At 42.6% G+C, this 19500-nt stretch overlaps 1 protein-coding gene across 1 annotated transcript in view; it reads right to left on the reverse strand.

Annotated features, from left to right (window-relative positions):
- Positions 1–19500, reverse strand: part of GABBR2 (gamma-aminobutyric acid type B receptor subunit 2) — an 835193-nt gene that overhangs the window by 367160 nt on the left and 448533 nt on the right. The gene's annotated exons all lie outside the window — the stretch shown is intronic.

The raw sequence follows: 19500 nt of genomic DNA on the forward strand, positions 1-19500 counted from the left end.
ATGCATTAGAAAGTTATTTTAAAATATATTTTGTAAAATCTAGAACATGCTATTATGGCACTTTAATTTTCTTGCATTTCACTAAAATGCTCCCAGGCTCCCAGAAACGTATTTGCAACTAGAGCACCTCTCTGAGGAAGAAAACTAGTTCATCACAGAAATCATGTCTGCCAAAAGAGAGGAGCAGTGATGTATGAAAATATAATCCACTGAACATCAGACCTGACAACCTCAGAGCATCTCCAGGCTAAGCCAGCTAACAGCAGCATTTTTAATATTACAGGTTGATTTATACTTAGTGAAATGTTAAACTTTAACATATAGAATATTGTTGCCTAGAACTCTCTCAAAGATTAACAATAGTGGAGAGTACATTAGTAAGTGAAGCCAAAATATCTGAAGATTTGCTGCATGAATAGAAAACTAAGATATACAATTAGATGAGGTTTTGGCTAGCAAAAAAAAAAAAAAAAAAAAAAAGACAATATCACAGGGACTTACATATATTGTCTATGGGATCAGTTTTGCCCTCAGACACATGCATGAAAATCTCCTACACTGTACATTGATAGATGTTTTGCGTACATGATACCAAATACATTCAATGCTGTTGGTGATGTAAACAAACAAACAAACAAACCATAATTCAGTAAAAAAGGTCAGAAATCCTTATACACCTTGTCATGCCAATAAAGTTATTGAAATTGAAAACTGTTTACTCAAACAGTTATGATTTGAACATAGTCAAAAGTCAGTTATCTGCATTGAGTGTTCTCTAAACTCTGTATACTACCTGCTACAAAACTAAATAGATGTTGAGCAGTTATTTAGAGAAGTGTAATAGCAGCTCTTCACAGATAAAAATAAGCTATTCTTTAAGGACTTACAATAACAGGTTTCTACAAAGTGATTTATGAATAGTCCATTTATTCTTTTCACCATTTACAACACTATCTGGTGTCCTCTTGAATCCTCCTCCTGTATTTTTCTTTTGTATTATTCTTTTGAATACAAATTTCATGAACAGTATTTCAGAATATTGTGGTGCCCAGTTAAGAAGTCCACCACTGTGCTCCTTCAAAAGAATATGTAAAATATGGACAATTTCAAAAATAGATTGCTCTGTATTTTTTGTGATTTACAAAATCTACAGTAGAAGTTGCCGCCTTTTAGAGGCATGAGTAGATCTTACTTTAACCACTTTAACTCAACCACATTGCAGTTCTCAAATGTATTTGACATCTGAGGCACTTCGTTCTGTACGGTACAGTATAGTATCTACAGGCATTCTCCAAATGTGCTTGATCAAGCCTTTGTGTCTAATCATTTATCACTAACTACAGCACTAAATCTGATAAGCACTCTTACTGATATTCTGAAAATCATTTCACAAATGATTTTTTTTTTTATCTCTATGAGGGGATTTTAGGAGTAACATTTTAGCTTACATTCACAACTTATTTATTAAAGCATTTTACTATCAGAGGGTCTACTTCTGCTCCCAGTGAAGTCATTTGGAGATTTGCCATTGAATATAATGGGGGCAGGATAAGATTTGTAATATCTTACTATTACATATTAACTGTAGGGCCAAAAAAGTGATAATATAATACCTAATAAAATAAATGAATCACAATAACAATAAAATATGTTACATCAATATATTTCATTCCAGAAGAATCTTAATGAAAAGCAAATGAATAACTACCTTATCCAACTGAAATCACAAAGAGAATTTTAGGTATACAGAATCTAATTACCAGAGTTGGAATATACCTAAGGCAGCAGGGCTAACATCTATTCTAGTGAAAAGTTAAATAGAATCCTAATACCCTTAAGAGCTCAGCACACCAGTTGTATATCTCTTCTGAATACGGCATCTCTAAAATAATAGTGGCTGCATGGACCAGATCATATGCCCTAAAGCAGGGGTCGGCAACCTTTCAGAAGTGGTGTGCCGAGTGTTCATTTATTCACTCTAATTTAAGGTTTTGCGTGCCAGTAATACATTTTAATGTTTTTAGAAGGTCTCTTTCTATAAGTCTTTAATATATAACTAAACTATTTTTGTATGTAAAGTAAATAAGGTTTTTAAAATGTTTAAGAAGCTTCATTTAAAATTAAATTAAAATGCAGAGCCTCCTCGACTGGTGGCCAGGACCCGGGCAGTGTGAGTGCCACTGAAAATCAGCTCGCGTGCTGCCTTCAGCACACGTGCCATAGGTTGCCTACCCCTGCCCTAAAGGAAACCTTCCACAGCTGCATGGATGGGGCCTAACATGCTTTTGCAGTACTGTCTTCTACAACCCACTTCTCTGCAGGGTCTGGGGTCCAGATCAGAGTTGGACCTCTGTGGAAGAAGAGGGCAGGACAGGACTAGGGTCAGGTCAGCCAATCCTGTTCCCGCAACCACCTGTGGAACTTATCTGGAAAATATAAAACAGGCTGGGGTTGTATCACCTTTCCTTTAGGTCACCCCCAAACCTAGCAGGCATCCCTGGAAAAAATGTCTTCATTGCGATTACAAATGCAAATGGTGCAACAGAGGGGGAAATAGCGATGATCCTAAAATTGCCACATAGTTTTCCCATTGAATGATACCAACAGCAATAGTAACTTTACTAACTAAAAGTCTAGTTACTATTAACAGCCCATACTTTACCTTTTACTTTGTGCCACTATCATACTTATCAGCAGTAAATCCACCATGAATCACTGGCAGCACATAATTATAAGGTCTTCAAGGCCAGGAATGTCTCTTACACTATGAACAATAGGGCCCAATATTGATTGTGGCTCCTGGACACTACCCTAATACAAATAATAATTTAGCTCTTTCAACAGAATATCTGATCTGCCCAGGAGGGGACTGGATAGTGCAGAACACACTTGGGGGGAGGATTAAATTCAGGACTGGGAGTGTAATGGGGCCACCCTGCAAGTAGTAACCAAGGCTGGAAGCCAAACTGTGACTGGAGTGTTGCTGGCAGGCTGCTGGGATCTGAGCTGCTGGGCCAGGGCTGTAGCTATACACAGACACTTAGGGTGACCTGCCTGCTGTAGGCTGGTTGTGAGCAGCCCAGCTTGAAAGCTACAACAGCAAAGCATTGTAAGGCACCCAGGGCTATGAGGCCAGAGGTGACACAACTTCTCACTGCTCTGGATTTAACTTTTTTTTTTTTTTTGTAATAAATGCAAAGGAAACAAAGGGTTAGATTCACAAGGGGACTCAGGTGCCATTCACAAAACTGGGGGGGGGGGGGGGCGCTTTATATCCAACAGCACAGAGGCTGTTGGATATAAATAGCTGGCATGTGAGCTGGCATGTGAGAGACCCAGAGACTGGAATCTGGGTATCCCTGGTCACGGGTGAGTGCCCTAACCTTGTGGGACTGTAGAGTCAACCACTATCAAGATTTTGTAGGCTGAGAAGTGAATATGGTGCTAACATACCATCAATGCAGGAGATTTATAAGAAGATATTTCTGTGAAGTGTAACAATCTCCTTCAACCATGTCTCCTCCATGTGGACTGTATTTCATAAAGATGCAGTTGCAATTCAGGGTGTTGCTGTGAATTAAGGTGATGATGCTTCCAGGTTCTTGTTGTGTACATCTTCAACTAACAGGAATTTACTGCAGAGGCAAACGCTGCACCTTGGACCATGGAACCAAGACCTGATATGAAACCATAATCTCTGAGGTTGAGTGAAGATCCAGTTAAGGAATGACTGTGTGAGAGTACACTATCCCACCCAGTCTGCTCTTCAGGGGTCAGAGCTTTCTGTGACCATGACCACAGTTGGTCTCAGAGAAAGCTAGGTTCCACCATAATTTTTTCATGCTTATATGCTTTTCAACTTCTAGGAGTCTCAGCCAAACCAGTTCTGCTGCAGCATTAGGGTCTTTGGATGCCTGGTCATGGCTTATGAGCAAAGCTCTCAGTTCCTGATCTGGGATGTTCTTCTTAAAGGATAACCCTTCTTCCAAGCATAAATGCTCAAGGTCTTTCCTGTCAAGATCTTCATATGACGGTGATTCACCCATTGTGATTAATCTTTAACTCTTAAAACTCTCAATATCAAATTTAAGCTTTTAATAGTGTTGGGATATGATTTTAAAACCCAACTGATCTGTGGCATGCAAATTCTACCAACTACGCCAATTGTCATGCTGTCTGGAGTGGCTTAGGTCAATGAGTGCCTACCTCAGGGCAGACTGTCAGAAAACAATGGCAGACACCCCAAACTGGTGGTATATTCCATAATTAGATTTCACCGAGCCAGTAACAAATGTGAACTCCTGGATCACTATACCAGTCTTACCATGGAGTCACAGCCTTTCCAGTCTATCTTGTCACCCAGACAAACTGAACTTTGTGATAAAAGGTTACTTAAATCTAAAATCACACCACATCAAGTTTATACTAGTCCCAAGTCTCTTGCACAAAATCAGTTGGTACTCGAGATCTTACACCAAAGACAACGCTGGCAGCCAATTCTATAGTAAACTAACTAAAGGTTTATTAGCTAAGAACAAAGAATGAAAGTTATTGAGAGGTTAAAGCAGGTGAAATTGTAACTCCAAATGGTGGCTATGATGTAACAAACTGCCAGTTTCCCAAAAGTCTTTCAGGGCTACCGAGAATAACTCTGAGGATTTCCATCTTCTTGTTTAGTCATTCTACCATGTTAAGAGTCCAGAGATACAGGATCTCTCTTTGAATCCCTATTTATATCTTCTCACAGAAGACAAGCTGACAGTCTCCCTAACCACATGGGCTTTTCTTTTGATGACAGAGAGTGAGGAATGTACTTAGACTTTTGACCTCCTACAATATACATAATAGCCACTTGCTTTGAAATTAGCATTTCACAAGATTTCTTTGATGAGTAATTTAATTGCAAGGGTATATACCATGTAAATGTTTGCGATAACATTATGACAGAAATAGATAAGCGAAAACAATACAAGTAAGTTTCCATTCGTTTTATGAAGTTTAAACACCCAAAACAATTATACATTTACAATTTCTTTGATCTAATACAGAAGTGAATGGACCTGAATGTAACATGACTTGGTCAGCCAGCATCACAGCCTCCTTGAGGGAAAAGAGGCTGCCTGCTTCACTTAAAACATGTATGTTCTGTACTCAAGAAATCATTTGATGCTGACAGTCTTTGCCAACTATCACCCTGCATCAAATCTTCCATTTTGGGGTACAATTATGGAAAAGTTTGCAGTGATACAACTCTGTATCAGATATAACTTGGGTATTGAAGAGATATGTTTGTGCCAGATTACAATTTAGGCCTGGTCTACACTGGGGGCGGGGGTGTCGATGTAAGATACGACATATCTTATTCCGACTTACCTCCCGTCCTCACGGTGCGTGATCAACGGCCGCAGCTCCCCCGTCGACTCCGCTACCGCCGCTTGCTCCAGTGGAGTTCCGGAGTCAACGGGGAGTGCATTCGGGGATCGATATATCGCGTCTTAATGAGACGCGATATATCGATCCCCGATACGGTGGGTAGTCTGGACGTACCTTTAGAGAGGCTCCCTCATAAGTGCCAGTATTATGTATATAGGAATTTTGAAATGTGCCCTGGAAGCAGGGATGCAGAACACAGTGTAACTGTGTACAGCAGTTCACCACAGAAAGATTTATTCCTTCTCATTCACTGTTTTTTTGTTTAATGAACCCCAAGATTATTATGCGGTGTCAGAATTGCTGAATGAGAAGGAGACTGCAGTCATTGTGAGGTTAAATCCTGTGTTTGAAACTGAAAGCAGAGGAAAGGGGACATGTGGAGTAGCAATCAGAGAAGAACAAAGGCTGTATTTAATGAGCACAATAATAGCTAGACTAGCTTAAGAAGGAAAGAAAGCCAAACATGGATCTGTTGCAACCTCCACCCAGTTGGCAATTGTCAGACAATGTTGCAGACAACTGGAAACAAATCTGACAGAGATTTGGATTGTATTTAGCAGCCATATGGGCAGAGGAGAAAAATTATAAAGTGAAATTGTCAATCTTTTTGCATGTTGTTGGGGAGGAAGCATTGGCTATCTATAACAATTTTAAATTTGAAGAAGATGAAAGCACGAAGTTAAGTAAAATACTGACTAAATTTGGGGAACATTGCATGTCAAAAAGGTTAAGACCTTTGAGAAAGACAAATTTTTTACATGCATGGAAAAAACTGACGACACCAAAGAGCAGTATGTCACAGAATTAAGGAGACTCAGTAAATCCTGTGAGTTTGGTGAGTTGAAAGAGGCTCTGGTCAGAGATAGAATAATTTGTGGCATTAAAGACAATGTGTTAAGAGAGAGACTGCTCCGTGAAGGAGATCTAGCTTTAGAAATAGCTCTCCAGACATGCAGGGCAGCAGAAACTGTGAAAGCACAAGTCACACAGCAGAAGTCACCAGAAGGGGTTATTCACATAATAAATGCAAAAGAATATAGCCAAAAAATGTCTAGTCAAAAAGTGGAATCACTCGCTACGAAAACGACTGCCGGGGGGAGACTGAGTTCAGACAGTCATGTGGAAGGCATGGATCACAACATGGCCCCAAACAGTGTTTTGCCTTTGGGAAATTCTGTCATAAATGTGGGGAAAATAATCAGTTTGCAAAATGCTGCAGATCCCACATGCAGAAAAGTCAAGTGCATTCAGTCCAAGACAACCTGGTTGACGAGTTTTATACAGACATGCTGGGATCAAGCAAGCCTGATAAGAGGGACTGGATAATGCCTGAGAAAGTGAATGAAACAATTATTTCACTCAAACTGGACACAGGAGATCAGGTTAATATTTTGTCTGAACAAGATTATGACAGCCTGAAAATAAAACCAAAACTGGGACCAACAAAAGTAAAAGTAACTGGTTATTCTGGAACAAATGTAAACAGTGAAGGTGCATTGCTAGATCAATTATAAAAACACCACGACAGACTCCTGTTTGTTGGCGTGCCAAAGAAGGTGAGACAAATTTAGGCCTGGCCACCTGTGAGAAAAACTCAATTAGGTAAAACAGGTGATCTCACAACAAGATCATACTGATCCTGGCTATGAGGTATTCATTTGGGAATATCATGATTTGTTTCAAGGGTCGGGTTGCTTGCAGAATGAATGTACAATCCAGATAAATAAACATTTCCCTCCATTGTCCACCCACATAAAAATATGCCATTTGCATCCGTGATAAACTCAAGACCGAGCTTGCACGGATGGAAGCAATGCAAGTAATACAAAAAATTTAAAAGCCAACAGACTAGCTGAGCTCCTTAGTCACTGTGGAGAAAAATAACCGACAGCTACAAACATGCTTAGATCAGAGAAACCTCAACAAGGCTATAGAAAGAGAACATTTCAAACTGCCAACCAGAGAAGAGATGATGGCTCAATCTGCAAATGCTCAATATTTCAGTAAATTGGATACATCCTCAGAATTTTGGCAGCTAAAATTATATGAAGAAAGCTCAAAACTATGCTTATTTAATACTCCATTTGGAAGATACAGATTCTTACACCTACACTTCAGCATAGCTCCAGCACCAGAAGTGTACCACAAACCATACATATGATCTATTAACATATTAATGCTGTTGACACCTCATCTGGGGCTCAACTAAAAAGGAGCATGATTAGAGACATCAGGAAGACCTGGATATGACTAGAGTTGCAAACCTGAAACTAAACAGGGAAGGCATATTTACACTACAAGCTTAAATCGACCTATGTTAGCTCAATTTACAGCCACCGCTGTAATTACTGTGGTGGTTCATGTCCACACTGCCCTCCCTCTGTCAGTGGTGTGCGTCCTGACCAGGAGCACTTCTATTGACTTAAGATGGGCAGCATGGGTGGCTGAGAGCCTGGGCTCTCAGCTCCTTATAGCTCCCCACCAGGAGCCCAACTACCCCTGGGCTCCTATCTCTGCATTTCCCAACAGGAGGTCGGCTCCCCAGTGGGAGCCAGGCAGCTGCCCAGGCTCTCACCTCCCTGCTTCCTGCTGGGAGATTGGCTCCCCACTCCCAGCTGGGAGTGGAGCAGCTGACCGGGCTCCCAGCAGGGAGTGGGGAGCCAGGTGAGTACAGCCCGACTCTGAGCGGGGAGCCTGGGCAGCAGCCCAGGTGGGAGCAGAGAACCAGGAGCCAGGGGCAGCCTGGCTCTGAGCAGGGCGCCCAGGCAATGGGCAGCAGCCCGGCTGGGAGTGGGGAGGACCCAATGCTATGAAACTGACAAAAATGACAGCCAACAGCCAATGTAAGTAATGTAGTGTCTACATGGACATTACATCACCCTAACTACACAGACACCTCATGGAGTGCAGATATGATGTTGGTGTAGTAGGGCACTTACATTGGTGGTAGCAAGGCTGTAGTATGTACATAGTTAGGTTGACATAAACTGCCTTATGTTGACCTAAGTGGGTAGTGTAAATCAGGGTGGAGAAATGTGTTTTAGGGGTTACAGAACTGACTTTTGTTGGAGATATTGTTTCCAATGAAGGTGTAAAACCCGACAAGAGGAAGGTTTCAGTCACTGGAATGATGCCACATCCCCAGTCAAAGAAAGATGTCTAACAGTTCCTGGGAATGGCTAATTATCTTGGAAAATTCAGACCTAATCTATCTACAAAAGTGGCTTTGAGGAAATGCCTAGAAAATAAAAATAAATGGTGTTGGGGTGCAGAATCGGAGGAGTCACGGGAAGGTTTGAAACAACTGATACAACAGCCAACAGGTGAAGTTCTAGGCACTAACCTGGCTTATTAAAATGTCATCAAATATCATGGGGTTAGGTGCTGTAATTTCACAGAAACATGAGGATTTTTGGCAAGCAGTGGCTTATGCATCAAATTCAATGACTGATGCAGAAACCAGATATACACAGATTGAGAAGGAGCTATTAGGAATATGGGTTGCCTATGAGAGATTCAATCCATATATTTATGACCTGACAGTGCATGTTGAAATGGATCACAAGCCTGGTAGCATTATTTGGCAAAGTGCTAAATGACTGTACCTTAAGGATTCAAAGCATGATGATAAAGCTTCGAAAGTATGAGTTGGTTGTAACCTACACACCCAGTAAATTCATATTTGCTACAGATGCACTTTCCAGAAAGGTGACTCCCACTATGAAACCAGAGAAGACCTTAGAGATAGAGATGCAAGACTATGTAGATCTGACTGGAAAGTCATTTCCCCTAACTAGCAAGAAACTGCAACAAATAAGAAGGGGAACGGAGAAAGATGAATCATTGGTAATCCTTAAAGAAATGGTAATTAAAGGTTGGCCTAAAGAAATAAGCAGTTTCTGTCCAAGTATAAGAGACTATTGGAACTGCAGACATGAACTTACTATGATAGATGGGGTGATTTTCAGGGGCAGCAAGGTTGCAATCCTAATGAGCCTCTGAAAAGAAATGCTACAGGAGATCCATGAGGATCATTTAGGAATTGAGAAGAGCAAATAGCAAGCACAAGAGGTGATGTATCAGCTGCAGATTAATCATGACAGCCAACAGGCAGATCTGCTGAGACCTCACCCAGTTCCACAAAGGCTATATGAGAAGGTCAGCACCGGCTTACTTACCTGGAAATCAAATGATTATTTAATAGTCACAGATTATTTTTCTCTGTATCCAGAAATCTGCACAGTACTAATAATAAGTCAGTGATAGATGGCATGAAGGGAATCTTTTCCAAACATAGAATCGCGATAATGAGCTGCAATTTTCCAGTGCAGATTTCAGGCAATTTGCCAAAAAATGGGATTTCATCACAAACATCAAACATCTCCTTCTCAACTGAGCCAGCAGGAGTTGTCAATTGTATTACTCAGTGTGCAGGGGAGATTGGGGCATGGATAATGGCTAGTTGACTAAAACTCAATCCAGATAAGTCAAAGGTGTTTGCTTGGCTGGGAGGAGCAATTGTTAGTGTTAGCAGGGGTAATTTTGGCTCCATTGATCTAGGTGTGCGTGCTTCCATCTTTTGTTGACTTCATTTGCAATCTAAGAATCTGGTTGGACTCCCAGCTGCTACTAGAAGATCAGGTAGCAGCCACAGACAAATCTGCTTTTTCCATCTACTAATGACTAAGGGGTGCATCTGTTTCTTTCAGATGTGGACTTTGCAGCTACCATCTGTGCCTTTGTCGCCCTGAATTTAACTACTGCAATTAGGTCTACATGGGGCTAGATCTTAAGTTCAGAATTCAGTGGCCTGTTTCTTTTTGTGAGCATAATCAAACCTATGTTCAACAAGCTATAGTGGCTACCTACTAGTATCTGGAATGATTTTAAGATACTCTTTTTGATATATAAAACCCCTGCGGGAGAGAGGTGCCCAGACTCCAGCCCCCAAATGTCTACCCTGCTGAATTCTATAGCCCTACAGCCCAAGCCTCATTCAGCTGACAGAGGCCAGCTGTAGGTGTTTTACTGCAGTGTAGACATACTCTAAAAGGCCTGGGATCTACCTCTCTCCTAAGACATACTGACCCAGTTGCCATCAGCTGAGGCTCCTGAGTGTATATTTAGGGTTACCATATTTAACAAATAAAAAAAGAGGACCCTCCATGGGGCCCTGGCCCCGCCCATTTCCCCACCTCCAGCCCTGCCCCAGCCCCGCCCTAACTCCGCCCCCCCTCCCTCCCACTCCCAGCCACGTGAAAAGGGCTGCCCGAGCGCTACTGGCTTCACGGTTTGCCGGGCAGCCCCCAGACCCTGCGCCCCCGGCCAGCGCTTCCCCAGCGCAGCTGGAGCCCGGGAGAGGAAGCGCCCAGCCAGGGGCGCAGGGTCTGGAGGCTGCCCGGCAAATCGTGAAGCCAGTAGCACTTGGGCTTCGGACAGCTCCTATGCCTCTGGACCCTGCGCCCCCGGCCGGGCACTTCCCCTCCTGGGCTCCAGCGGCGCAGGGTCCGGAGGCATGGGGGCTGCCCAAAGCCGTAGCGCTCGGCTCTTAAACAGAGCCGAAGAGTCTGGGGAGGAGCAGAGCCGCCGCGGCCGGAGGCTCTGCTCCTTCCCTGACTCTTCAGCTCTGTTTAAGAGCCGAGCTGCCCGAGTGCTACCGGCTTCGGGCAGCCCCCTTGCCTCCGGACCCTGCGCTGATGGAGCCCGGGAGGGGAAGTGCCCGGCCGGTGGCTGGGGTCCGGAGGCAAGGGGACTGCCTGAAGCCCATAGCGCTCGGGCAGCTCGGCTCTTAAACAGAGCCGAAGAGTCAGGGGAGGAGCAGAGCAGCCGCGGGAGGGGAAGTGCCCGGCCGGCATTTTCCCAGACATGTTCGGCTTTTTGGCAATTCCCCCCGGACGGGGGTTTGATTGCCGAAAAGCCGGACATGTCCGGGAAAAAACGGACGTATGGTAACCCTAGTATACTCCATTGATACATGAGAGAGGGGGAGGCTGCTGAGGTGCCATTAGGGTCCTAGATCTTCAGGCAGGCCCTTAACAGCCTGAGTTAGCCTTTAGGGTACACTGCCTGGCTCTCTTTTCACTCTTGACTATGCTTTGATCAGGGCAAGGTGCTGGTGATGTGGGACTCTGATGGGGATTGTGTGAAGAGTATGATTCCTTTTTCATATTGTTGTGGGGTTATTTGATTTGCTCAGGGATAATAGCTAGTTCTGTTTGTTTATTTAATATATTTTAAAGATTGTCAGATGTGTCAAGAACATTGCATATGTGCTCTATTATTTTAGTTTATTAAAAATGTGAATAAAATGAAATAAATTTCTTACTGGATGCTAGGACCAAAAAGGACCTATCCTTCCCAGAGCCCCACGAGAATATAGGCAATCCCATTTCCAAAGAGTTAAATTTTTAATGCCGAGGTGACCATAAATGACCTCAGGGGATGAGACCAGGGGCTCTGCCTCAAGAGGAGGTTCTGAATATTCAGTTGCTCACTCTTTTTCACAATTTGCTGTAGATGAGGCCTGGTAAGTGATGATAGTTTACCATTCAGTGAGGGCCTCTGCCTGATGGCAATATAAAAGGCCATTTATCTACTAAGAAAAATGATCTGCTATTGATGTAACAAACCTCCAAAAACTGAGAACCCCACCTAAATTCTTTTAGAATTAGAGGAAGTCACAAACAAAGCCAGGGAGACCCAATTAAGCACTACTGCAGCTTCTTGTACAAATAAGTACAATTTACTACTAGTTAAAGTTCTTTCCATGTCAAGTTGTTCCTGGGAGGCCTCATTCTCTTCCCCTTCCTCTTGTGAAATGTGCTCCTATTCCATAGACTCAGTTGAGAGATATATAGCATCCTTTGACTTCTTTACTGCTGACCTAAGTGTGTGGAAAGACTGTCTGCATAAGGCTAACTTTATCTCTTTTTTAATCCCTCAGACTAAAGCTTCAGAGAAAAATTAGCCCAGGGAAAAAAAAAATAAAAAAAAACATTAGAAAAGGAGTGAAAAAAATAGTCTGGAACTAGGCAACCACCAAAGAAGAAAGTAAACTGTGCAGAAGCAAGTTGAACCTGATTTGCTTCTATGAAGGCAGGAAGTGAAATTGGCCTGTGGAGAAAAGAGGAATTGGCCCTGATGAAGTGCACAAAAAAAGTCACCTATTGGTTGGTTACTAGCAGGGCCCAATGTGTATTGTGATTATGCAGCTATAGCCACATAATTGCATTGTTTACGTAGCAGTATAATTATACTCCAGAATCTAAGATTTCCTTTTATTTATTTTATTACAAACATTTCTAGCCTACGTGGCTGTGAAGAAAATCTCCAGAATATGAGCTGAGTGTTGAGCAATGTAATGGCCTTGCCAATGGGTGTGTCTACACTTGTAAATTTTTTACCATTTTAGGGAAGGGTGGAGCTGCACCAGTAATAGCAACCGTGTAAGCTCTAGTATAGCAAATTACTACCCCACCCCATCACTACCAGTGGTGCAGCTGTGCTAGCTAGTGCATTGTGGGAGGCAAAGCAAAGGTTTCACTTGGAGAGGGAAGGTAAGTAGCAGACCCACAGCACACTTTTTCTGCCTCATACCTGAACCCAAGATTTAGGAAGGCCACACAGGGACTGTGCAGGGATGTAATAAGTTTTTCACTCAGTCTAGCCCTAGATATTTTTCTTCTTGATTGTATTATGTGAAAGATACTGTTATAATAGTGAGAACCAGTTAAAAAAAGTCAAAGCTATTAAAAGCCATATTGAATCCATTGTGGTTTAGACAGATAGTGAATGAATTTGTAGAGCTACAAAATCATAAAGAAATTAACCACCACCAATTATTGGTCACTGGCATTAGCGGAACATCAATTTAATGAATCAAGATTAACCAAAAGTCTATCTAGAAAACAAATAACTTGAGTAGTAGAAAGAAGAGTTTTAAAATACTCAGGAGGATAGGGCATTGCAAGGACAGGTAACTGTAAAAGGGTTAGTGAGACTGAGTCAAATTCTCTGTCCTTCACTTGACATTCAATGTCCTGGGCCCAGAATCTCTAGATGATTGCCTAACGCTCCAGGATGAAAACAGTGGTTGACAACTCTGCTCTTCAGCACAAGGAACTTTCTACCACATCGGTAAACTTGTCTGTGCAGAAGACAGAGCTTTCTCAGGGGCTGGTCCAAGCCTGCCTCTGTTTCACGAACAAAGTCATAGACTGCTGCACTGGGCAGCACAGTATGGGGAGAAGGTGACCAGCCCTCTGTAGAGAAAGAAGTGGTTTGGGACTATTTAGAAAAACTGGATGAGCACAAGTCCATGGGGCCGGATGCGCTGCATCCGAGGGTGCTAAAGGAATTGGCGGATGTGATTGCAGAGCCATTGGCCATTATCTTTGAAAACTCATGGCGACTGAGGAAGGTCACAGATGACTGGAAAAAGGCTAATGTAGTGCCCATCTTTAAAAAAGGGAAGAAGGAGGGTCCGGGGAACTACAGGGGCTGTCCCAATATTTAGTTGTTTGTCCCACGTCCCGACTGATGTACAGTCGGAACACCATTTGTCTTGATATTTTGGCTCGGGGCTGGAGGAGTACACTGGTGAGCACTCACCTGGGGTCCCGGTGGTGTTTATTCAGGGTGGCTCCCAGGAAACGGAGGGCAGCAGGACTGTGCAGCCCCTAAGCACCAGGGTGGGTCTCTGCATGGTGCACCTACCACAAGCGCTGGTTCCATCGCGGCCAATGGGAGCTGTGGGTGCGGACAGGGCGCAGACCCTGTCCCTGGCTGTCCCTGACCCTGGGGCACTGTGTGCTACTCACGCCCCCAAGTAAGTCCCGCCCCCGCAGCTTCCAGCCAATGGCAGCTGGAGCCAGTGCTTGTGGCAGGTGCAGCACATGGAGTGGAGATCCCACTGACTGCCGCTGACCCTAGGAGCCAGAGGAACCGGCCAGGTGCTTCCCAGTAGGTGGGAACCATCCCCCAGGTAAGCGGCAGGGCTGCAGCTAGGGCCCTGTGCCCGCAGCTTGCGGTGGGGCTGCGAGTGGGAGCCGGGGTCATGTGCTTGTGGCTAGTTTTATACAATTTGCCATTTTCACTGTTGCCTGTCCAAAACAAGGTCATGAGATTTCTTTTTTTAACAACTTACTTTAACAATTGTTGTAGCATGTAAAAAACTGAATCATTTTGTAAAAAAAAAATTCCAATAAATTAAACAACATTTAGACAGAGATCACACCTCAAAAATTTCAGGCCAAAATGGAAAATCTGGGAAAGATATGAGTGAGTGAAAATGGGGACGGAGAATAGAATTGCTCATACAACCTTACCTGTAGTGGTTGCTGTCACTCATAAAATAATACTTACTAGCCAGCATCATCAGCTTAAGTTCTGCACATCACCTCAGACCTAATTACTTCCATCTGCTGCTTTCCAAGTTCTTATGTATTCTGCAGTTCTACAGATGCATAATACTGTATTTTTCAAGATGCTGTGGAATTCAGCATTTGTCCCACAGCATTTGTGGTTTTGGTGCATCAGGCAGCAGAAATTTTGGTTTTGGATAGCATCGTGGGAGCTGGAGCCTGGGAAATAAACAGGGTTGCCAGGAGAGCCTAGTCAAAACCTATCTTCAGAAATAACACTGGTCTACAATTTTTGAGAAGTCGTCTGCTTCAGAGATAAAATGTGCTATTTATTATGTATTTAGATGTGCTGAATTCAAATATGACAATTAAAACAACTGATTGGCTACTGTTTCTAAGATATTTAAGTTTTTACATTTTATGTCTATGTATATTGTGTAGATAGTAGAGTTTTAATCATAAATTGTAAACCTAGGTCTTTTCATGTGTTTATGGTTGCTTTACATGATAATATTTCACCTGTCCTGTTTATGTAACACTTTAAAAATCAGCAAAAGAGTTATATAAATAAAATTTATTATGAAACAAAAGGCAAAAAACTATTATGTACATAGTTTAGTCCTATTCATTGTCTACTCAGCGCTTCTTGGCTTGTCTCTTGTATTCATTAAATGGAGCATCTCTTGTCACTGTCCAGCAATAGTCTGCAAGCATTGATGGGCTCCATTTGCCCTGATAGCGTTTCTCCATTGTTGCAATGTCCTGGTGAAATCGCTCGCCGTGCTCGTCGCTCACTGCTCCGCAGTTCGGTGGAAAAAAATCTAGATGAGAGTGCAAAAAATGTATCTTTAGTGACATGTTGCAACCAAGGCTTTTGTATGCATTGAGGAGGTTTTCCACCAACAACCTGTAGTTGTCTGCCTTGTTGTTTCTGAGAAAATTTATTGCCACTAACTGGAAGGCTTTCCATGCCGTCTTTTCCTTGCCACGTAGTGCATGGTCAAATGCATCATCTTGAAGAAGTTCACGAATCTGAGGACCAACAAAGACTCCTTCCTTTATCTTAGCTTCACTTAACCTTGGAAATTTTCCATGGAGGTACTTGAAAGCTGCTTGTGTTTTGTCAATGGCCTTGACAAAGTTCTTCATCAGACCCAGCTTGATGTGTAAGGGTGGTAACAAAATCTTCCTTGATTCAACAAGTGGTGGATGCTGAACAGTTTTCCTCCCAGGCTCCAATGACTGTCAGAGTGGCCAATCTTTCTTGATGTAGTGGGAATCTCTTGCACAACTATCCCATTCACAGAGAAAACAGCAGTACTTTGTGTATCGAGTCTGCAGACCAAGCAAGAGAGCAACAACCTTCAAATCGCCACAAAGCCGCCACTGATGTTGGTCATAGTTTATGCACCTCAAAAGTTGTTTCATGTTGTCATAGGTTTCCTTCATATGGATTGCATGACCAACTGGAATTGATGGCAAAACATTGCCATTATGCAGTAAAATAGCTTTAAGACTCGTCTTCGATGAATCAATGAACAGTCTCTGGATCGTGAACGATGTTGAGGGCTGCCATCACACCATCGATGTTGTTGCAGGCTACAAGATCACCTTCCATGAAGAAGAATGGGACAAGATCCTTTTGACAGTCATGGAACATGGAAACCCTAACATCACCTGCCAGGAGATTCCACTGCTGTAGTCCGGAGCCCAACAGCTCTGCCTTACTCCTGGGTAGTTCCAAATCCCTGACAAGGTCATTCAGTTCACCTTGTGTTATGAGGTGTGGTTCAGAGGAGGAGGATGGGAGAAAATGTGGGTTCAGGACCAGAAGTTTCATCCTCTTCCTCTTCCTCGTCTGACTCAAGTGAGAATGATTCTGGTGCATCAGGAACCGGCAGTCCTTCTCCGTGGGGTACTGGGCATATAGGTGATGGAATGTTTGGATAATGCACAGTCCACTTTTTCTTCTTTGACACACCTTTCCCAACTGGAGGCACCATGCAGAAGTAACAATTGCTGCTATGATCTGTTGGCTCTCTCCAAATCATTGGCACTGCAAAAGGCATAGATTTCCTTTTCCTGTTCAACCACTGGCGAAGATTTGTTGCACAAGTGTTGCAGCATATGTGTGGGGCCCATCTCTTGTCCTGATCTCCAATTTTGCAGCCAAAATAAAGGTGATAGGCTTTCTTAACCATAGTGGTTATACTGCGCTTTTGTGATGCAAAAGTCATTTCACCACAAACATAGCAGAAGTTATCTACACTGTTCACACAAGTATGAGGCATCTCTGTTCACTTTGACTAAACAGAAATGTGTCCCTTTGCAAAATCAAACACTGACAAATAAGAGAGCACGACACTGTATGATTTCTAGAGCTGATATAGGGCAATTTGTTCAGCAGAGTAATGTAAGCTTCGTTATGATTGCATCATCCATGACTTCTAGGAATAACATGATGCAATTCATATAATGTATGACGCAATGCCAGCTTCAGATTGCATCATTCATTGTTTTGCCTAAAAAGCAAGTACTGTCCAAACCCAGTCATAGATTTATTCATAGATCCAGTCAAAGATATATTTTAGTCATTTCTGGTTTAAATTGAGGTCCCTTCCCTTTATAACTCACTTATCCTCCGCCATTCCCAAGTCAAGGGTCGTATATACTGACCCAATAGCATATCTTGAAAACTAGAGCCAATCAACAATTTTAAGCATCATTTTCGTTCTCAGTGACCCAGAATTAATAAAGTTTGACTACATTTATTTCAGAAGCATTTTGGCTGTAGAGCAGTGTAATCAGTGTTGAAGTAATCAGTGAATTTTATGTCAACGAGTATTTTCAGTTACAAACCACAGCTGTGTGAGTTTGTGAGCAGGCTGGAGAGAGGTGGAAGTAAAGGCTATTTCATGGCAATGGTTTAAATTAATGCTGGTGCAGAATTTAGGAGCTGCTATGGTGGAATTAGATACCATTGTGCTGCAGAATAGTCGGCGCCTTGCTCTCTGCCTGACATAAAAAAAGAAACGCCAGATCTCTCATTTTCTTGCCTCTCAACTATAATTCTTTGTCAACTTACATTACAGTAAATAACTCAAAAACATAAAGACAAACCCATCAGAAATAAACTCTCACATCTTTGCAGCGTGAATAGGATTATAATCACAGATAATTACAATATTTAGGATTGCACAGTGCTCTTCCTGCTACTGTCCACAAGAGTTCCAGACATGAATTAAGGATAGAAAATGGCCCGAGTGAGAACATTTACAGTATCACCTAAACCAGATAAAATAAACAAAGTAGTAAGAAACATTAGAAACATTTTTTAAAATGAACAAGTCAGAACTGTCATATGAAAAGATATTTATCCCCTACAGAGTCGGCATTAATTCCACCATTTGGATAGTCTGGCTTCTTCATGGAACAAAGACAGACACTCTCCAAGCTGCCACAATTAATCCTCAGCCTGGCAGGTTAAATCATTGTGTATTTTAAGTCTACCTTCATTCTTCTTCTAAACATGTTAATGGACTACAATACACAGACTCAAAATTAGACTAAAATTAGCCACATTTCACATTTAGTACATTATAACTGTGCATTCCACATTTCCGTGGCTGAATAGACATTAGATAGCTATCATATTGGGTGTTTCAGAAATGACCTTTCCATTGATACAATATGTCATAACAAATTGTAGAGGGAGTTCAAATTCTCTTCCTTCAGTACATATTAAGAACACAATTGACCCATGTAATGCTACTGACTGTAGTAGGGTTGCATGGATATATATATAAGAACACACATTGCCCTAATCTCTCTGTTTTAAGGTATAATTCCTTAATGGAGGTTTATCTTGATTATTTAAAATACCTTGCATAGAGAGAGATCCAAATCAGTTTGCTCAAAGAACAACCTTTAAGAATTCTACTTCATACCTTCCACCCAATGGTGTGAAACTGTGCACTTTAGCTCCAAGTTGATGGAAGCCTGACAGAAAACAACCAAATCTTAAATTCACTGATTATATTTTGGGTTCTTAATTTTGATTCTTTAAGTAGTTTAGCAGCATTTCTTTTTTGATGCTCTCCTCCAATTCTTCAAGCCAAATTCATGGTCTAGAATAGGGGTCGGCAACCTTTCAGAAGTGGTGTGCGGAATCTTCATTTATTCACTCTAATTTAAGGTTTTTCATGCCAGTAATACATTTTAACGTTTTTAGAAGGTCTCTTTCTATAAGTCTATATTATATAAGTAAACTATTGTTGTATGTAAAGTAAATAAGGTTTTCAAAATGTTTAAGAAGCGTCATTTAAAATTAAATTAAAATGCTGATCTTACGCCACCAGCCTGCTCAGCTTGCTGCCAGCCTGAGGTTCTGTTCACCTAGGCCGGCAGAGGGCTGATAAGGGCCTGCGGCCGGGACCCCAGACCTGGGGGGGAGTTTCAGGGGTCAGGGCAGAGGGCTGGGAGAGGGGGTCAGGGCAGTAGGCTGAGGTGTGCGTGGCGGGGGTTCAGAGATCAGGGCAGAGGGCTGGGGGCTGTGCGGGGTTCAGGGCAAAGGGCTGGGGGTGTGTGGGGGTGCAGGGCAGAAGGCTGGGTGTGTGTTGGGCTGTGGGGGGTTCAGGGCAGAGGGCTGGGGAGTGTGGGGGGTGCAGGGCAGAAGGCTGAGTGTGGGGGGGTTCAGGGCAGAGGG

The sequence above is a fragment of the Trachemys scripta genome, chromosome 2 (assembly GCF_013100865.1).
Source record: "Trachemys scripta elegans isolate TJP31775 chromosome 2, CAS_Tse_1.0, whole genome shotgun sequence".
Classification (NCBI taxonomy): Eukaryota; Metazoa; Chordata; order Testudines; family Emydidae; genus Trachemys; species Trachemys scripta.